Source organism: Ruditapes philippinarum, unplaced genomic scaffold, assembly GCF_026571515.1.
Source record: "Ruditapes philippinarum isolate M1 unplaced genomic scaffold, ASM2657151v2 ctg2744_1_1_1_1, whole genome shotgun sequence".
In the NCBI taxonomy this organism is placed as follows: Eukaryota; Metazoa; Mollusca; class Bivalvia; order Venerida; family Veneridae; genus Ruditapes; species Ruditapes philippinarum.
The window spans coordinates 167,252-174,076 of NW_026859583.1; positions in this window are offsets into that span (position 1 = coordinate 167,252).

Sequence of the window (6,825 nt, forward strand, 5' to 3'; positions counted from 1 at the left end):
TCAGTAAAAACGGCACTATAAAAAAAAATCGTGCATCACACCAATTGAATGTACTATATATTATATTAAAGCAGGTAAAGTGATATTTTCAACTTGATATTTTTGTTTAATTCATATTCTGCTTATCAAATATTTTTTTAAAAAATTGATATAAAAAAAAAGTTGTGAAACGCTTACATAGAAATTCGTTATTAACTGAATTATGATTTTACGTATTTTTGACTGTGCCAGTTGGGAGTCATTCTGGATCGAGTATCAAATCGTAAGGCGTAATCAATAAAGTCCCTAGGATGTTCCATAACCAAAGTCGGATCATACTAACAAAAGTGACGTAATCTGATGTAATGTTATAAATCTAAAATATGTATTATATCACTTGTATATACAACATATACACCTGTTGATTACTATGGCACGGCTCAGTGGCGCTTTTATATTTATAATATAAGATACTGGGAAAAGGTCTTAATTTTCATATACATAAGAATAGATTTGTAATATCAAAATTATCTTATTATCGTCTGTTGCGAGTCCTACGTTATAAAAGTCATTGCCACATGGTTTTCCTTCTTTCAGGAATACTTATAAAATTATATCCTTTACTGGTTCTTTGAAAGATTTTTTTTACATGGCATAATGAAAAAGAACCAATAAGTGTTGACATAATACATTTTGCTATTGTTCTAAAACTTGAAATACAATCATTATTCTTATTTTTATGTTTGTCACAAAACTCCGGAATTTTCTAAACGACAGAAAATCACACAGAAAACTAAAAAAAATGACTATATAAATCTAACATAAGCAATTTCACTGTGTATGGGTGTTTATTAAATATTGAAGTTTGATTTAGTAACTAGCTTTTTGCTCTTGCATTAGAGAAAATCTAAGAAATATATTCACTTTGAAATTTCGCTGTTTTACTCCGTAGCAAGAATTAATCTTAATCTTTATTTTTGTATTTTTTTATACGTTTTCCTTGATATGAAATTTATGTATGCATAAGTCAAATTTTTCATGTTATAATCAATATTTACGCATTTAACTGTCAATATAAGCTAACCTTCTACGCGGTTTGTATAGTACAATTCCCCCATTAACTTCATATCCGGTAAGGGAAGTAGCTCTTCCTAGAAATTTTTTGCTTAAATGAAGGGGTCTATAAGTATACACTGTAAACATATGACCAATTAGCTTTCACATCCTCCTTGTTCAAATTAAAAGTTATTATTGTTTAAAAGGTTTACACTAACATATGGTGGCTGATTTGTGCAATTTGTGTTAATTAGCGGAAGCGCGGGCGAAGTTTAATAAAATAAAACTTCGCCCCGCTCCCCTGCGGTTTTATTTCTTTAATTTCGCTCCGCATCCCGCGGGGCGAAGTTTTATTTATAACTTATTTATAAAACTTCACCCCGCGCCTCCGCAAATTAGCGTGTTTTTGCCCCGCGCCCCCCCCCCCATTTTAACTTGTCAATTCTCGACTTTTCGCTTGGCGGGGTCGAAGGGCGAAACACGCTAATTAGCGGGGACGCGGGGCGAAGTTTTATTTTATTCAATTTCGTCCCGCGCCCCCGCCGTTTTACATCTTAAATTTCGCTCCGCGCCCCCGTGGGGCGAACTTTTATTTATTAAACTTTGCCCCGCGCTTCCGCTAATAAGCGTGTTTTCGCTCCGCGCTCCCGCCATTTTAACTTGTAAATTCTCGACTTTTCGCTTGGCGGGGTTGACGGGCGAAAACACGAATGGCACAAATCAGCCAGCATACTAACAGGATTTCTGTAATGAAATGAAATAACAATAATTTCTGTTTATGTTGACTTAGAGTAAAAATATCTCAAACATGACTATTATAACAAATACTTCAACTGGTTAGCTTAAAAAAGTTTTATTAATAAACTTTACATAGCATGAAAACAGTAGATGAAGAGAGGAAGCTATGAAAACGTATAGTACCAGTACTTGTATTATTAAAGTAATCAAACGGTCTGCCCTGTCCTGTTTTGGTTGGGGTCCTGCTAGCTCATTGCCAGTAGTCATGTCTTGCTGGGTCGTGTGGGTGTTGCGTTCATTAAACGCTTGATCCTGTTTATTCGTAATTTGTAAATGCCCTCTTCCTTAAAAAAAATCATGACATTTTATTTAAAGGGTTTAAATCTATATCTTATGAAATAGTTAAATAAAATTTATCAACAGTAAAATATATTGGTTCCATTATCAGATGGTTGATTCCCGAAAAAGTTGTTACATAGAATGTCTCTGTTATTTTATTCACATGAATAATGTACGTAAACAGAAAAAAAAATTCCGGAACAAAATATTTTGCTATCTTTAGTGGTATTTTATCCGTTTAGCAATGATTTTGTGCATGCACCATTCGCTTTTAAGGCAATAAATTACCATATTTATTTCATACAAGCATTTTGGAAGTAAACTTTTTTTAAAATTTGCATCAGATATATAGCTTAATATACTTTAAATATTACAAAACATGATAATTTTACTGACAAGGGCAACATTGTGGCAAAATACGTCCGTCACAAAAGCTTTTGACAGAGATGTGGGCATTATAGATATGCAAATAGGAGATATGTTCTGGGCAATTTCCGCAAAATACTTGGATTTTTTATCATCTCTAGTGACATTGACCTTGCAAATAATAACCTAAATAACATGTGTCACGCTTGTAGTAATGAAAGTTATCATTTGTGTTACAATCCATCAATAAATGATGACTAAATGATCCCCGGACACAAACGTTGACCTCTCTATGTGCCCTTGACTTTGGAAGTAGGGACCTGGATTATGTGCGCAATAGGCCTCACAATGGTGAACATCTGTTCCAAGTTACATTAACTCCCCCCCACCCCCCCCCCGATGAGTGTAGAAGTTCGGCTCCGTACAAGCATTTTTCAATGAACTCTAACTGTGACATTACATTTTAATCTAGATTGGTTTATGCACGTGACACTGCTTCTAATAGGGATGACCCTATGAAGTTTCATTAGAATTCCATCATGCGTGAAGGAGATATGCTCTGGACAAAATTTCTATATTTTATCATCTTTAGTGACCTTGACCTTGCATAAATTAATCTATATTACATGTTTCACATCTGTAGTTATGAGTATGACCATTTGTGTTTCTATCCCTCAATAAATGATTACTAAATGGTCCGAATACACATTTTCATATTTTTATCTGAACTTTGACCCCTATGCCTGCCCAGCCGCGTTCCTTAAGGAATATCTGTTGTCCCTTCCTTCATTTGATGGTTCAAGGATTTGGAGATAAGAGGATGTTAGACTATTTTTTATCTTGTAAAACAGTATAAAATTGTGTTCCTTTCTGCTGAAGTGTTTCTCGACCAACATTAGATAAGAGTTTTTATTTCAATAGAAACAAGTTTTGTAGTACCAGTCACTATCCTTGCTGCGTCGGGTTGAACTTGTTACATATACTTATTTTCGGTTGTCAGAGAACATGGCTATATTAAATATTCGTGTCCAGTCTTTGTTTCCTCGTGTATTAAATGTGTATAGACCACCTTAAATCAACGAAAATACCAAAAAGTTTGTGATTTTAACTTTAAATTAAGTTGACCTTCCATTGATATTGGAGGGTGAAATATTTGATTGTAACCTTGAATCTTTTCAAACCTTTAATATGGCAACGTTCTCTAATAACTGTGCACAAAGCAAAAGCGAATATAATATTAACTTAATGATCACCGAGGCAGGGCCAATTTTGATCTCAGGAAGCCCCAACCCTGTGTTCTGCACACAGTCTCATTAGAAGTAATATTTCTGCCAAAATGTTTTAATTTCTTGATATTGGTTCAAAAGATACAGAGCGAACACAAAAATGTGAAATAAATACAAAACGACAAAGTGTGACCTTGACCTTGTTCTGAGAGCTCTGCACATATTCTCAATATTGTTTAACCGACCATTCCTGCCAAGTAGTTTTAATTTCCTTCAGCTAGTAAAAAAAAGAATTATACTATAAATAAAGCCAATTTGATCTTTAAAAGCCGCACACCGTCTCATTAATAATAATATTTCTGCCCAAAATATATATCTTTCTATCGATTAAAATGATACAGAGCAGACACAAAATTTTGAAATTGACACAGAATGACTTAGTGTGACTGACCTGAGAAAGGTCAAACCTGCCTTCTGCACATAGTCGCTTTTTTGGTTTACATTTCTGCCAAGTAGTTCAATTTCCTTCCACCAGTTCAAAAGACACTGACCGGACACGAAAACTGTCAACAGATGGACAGTCAGACGACCAGGTGCATAACATTATACGCCTTATATATTCGGGCGCATTAAAACTGAATCCCAAAAGAAAGCCAAACAAGAGGGCCGTGATGGCCCCGAGTCGCTCATCAGAAACAACTACTTTTCAGTGTTGGAAATTATCCATTTTCAATATTTTTATATTAAATTTGAGCATAGAACATGTTTAAACAAAGAAATGCCATGACCCAAGGCATTTAAGCTTTAGCTTAAACGGGGTCAATCAAATTAATATGAGAAAAACGTGACAAAAGACTACCTAAGAATGCCACAGACAAAGTTTTGTGATCATCAATCAATTAGTTCTGTAGAAGAAGATGTTAAAAAGTATTTCTATCTTTAGCGGCCCCTAAAAGTTGCCAATCAAATTAATATGAGAAAAACGTGATAAAAGACTACCTAAGAATGCTACAGACAAAGTTTTGTGATCAACCATACATTAGTTCTGTAGAAGAAGATGTTTAAACGTATTTCTATTCTTAGCTTTAACGGCCCCTGCAAGTGGCCAATCAAATTAATATGAGCAAACTTGATAAAAGACTACCAAAGAATGCTACAGACAATGCTAAGTTCTCTAGAAATAGACGTTTAAAGGTATTTCCATTTTTAGCTTAATATGAGAAAAACGTGATAAAAGACTACCTAAGAATGCTACAGACAAAGTTTTGTGATCAACCATACATTAGTTCTGTAGAAGAAGATGTTTAAACGTATTTCTATTCTTAGCTTTAACGGCCCCTGCAAGTGGCCAATCAAATTAATATGAGCAAACTTGATAAAAGACTACCCAAGAATGCTACAGACAATGCTAAGTTCTCTAGAAATAGACGTTTAAAGGTATTTCCATTTTTAGCTTTAGCGGCCACTCAAGGGGCTAATCAAATTGATCAAAGGGGCTAATCAAATTGATATAAGACTATCCAAGAATGCTACAGACAAAGTTTGGTGATCATTCATCAATTAGTTCTGTAGAAGAAGATGTCTAAAGGTTTTTCTATTTTAAGATCTACTGACCCCTAAAATGGCTAATCAAATTAATATGAGCAAACTTGATAACAGACTACAAAAGAATGCTACAGACTAAGTTTGGTGATCATCCATCAAATAGTTCTGTAGAAACAGACGTTTAAAGGTATTTTTATATTTTTAGCTTTAGCGGCCCCTAAAAGAGGCCAATCAAATTTATATGAGCAAACTTAATAAAAGACTACCCAAGAATGCTACAGACAAAGTTTGGTGATCATCCATCAATTAGTTCTGTAGAATTAGACTTTTAAAGGTTTTTCTATTTTTAGCTTTAGCGGCCCCTGAAAGGGGCTCAATCAAATTAATATGACCAAACTTATCAAAAGATTACCCAAGAATGCTACAGACAAAGTTTGGTGGTCATCCATCAAATTGTTCTGTAGAAGAAGATGTCTAAATGATTTTCTACTTTTAACCCTAGAGACCCCTTAACCCTTTCACTGCCATAGGGACGGCTTAAGCCGTCCCTGTTATTTTCGGCGTATTTGCCATATGGACGGCTTTAGCCGTTTCTATAATAATAATACTAATAATAATAAATTAATAATAACAGTTATAAAAATAATAATAAATATTAAGAAAATTATACCATCGACAATAATTATTATTATACTAACAATTTTGGAAACATATATAATTATTATAATACTAATAACAAATAATAATAATTATATTATTTAATAATATGGTAATTTCTTAGAAAATCCTCTGGCAAATAGTTGAACAATAAAACAATAATCCTCTGGCAGCGAAAGGGTTAAAGGGGCTCAATCAAATTAATACTTTCTACTTGGTATACCGCAAATGTATTGCAACTGGTGGTGACTACCTGGAAAATGTGAAACTGTTCTCTGGACAATGAGCGTGGCTGTAAAGAGCTGTTTGACGCTTTGGAACTTGCAAAACCTGGTGATAATTAGTAACATATTGGTATTTGATATTATTGTTTTACTTTTAATCTTAATTGTGTAATATCTTCATTATTCAAGAGCTAATACATACATATTTTCTATGATCATAATACTGTTAGTGTTTGTATGTAATAGACGCCTAATGCAGAACCTCCTTTCTGATGAGCAGTCTTTTCAGTGATGGGTTAATCAACCTCCAACGTTTCGAGAGGTTAAACCCCTCTTTATCAAGGAGTTTGCTTTTTACTTTCCAAATCACATATAAATCAGATTTTTTCTTTCACCTTGTAATGTACAAATCAATACAGGTAATCATAGTATAAGAAAGAAAGAGGATTAATATGTGATTTAGAAAATAGACAGCAAACTCCTTGATAAAGAGAGGTTTAGCCCCTTGAACCATCGAAGGTTGATAAACATTGTGAAATAGATAGTTATTTTTTTTATTCATTGTTTCAAGAGTGATTTCTATATTGTAAACATTTTTGGAATTGCAGACGACACATACTATTTCGGACTCAAGGGACGTATGACATCAAGGGAGCTAATTTAAGATACAATAAGATACAAAATACAGATTTCTA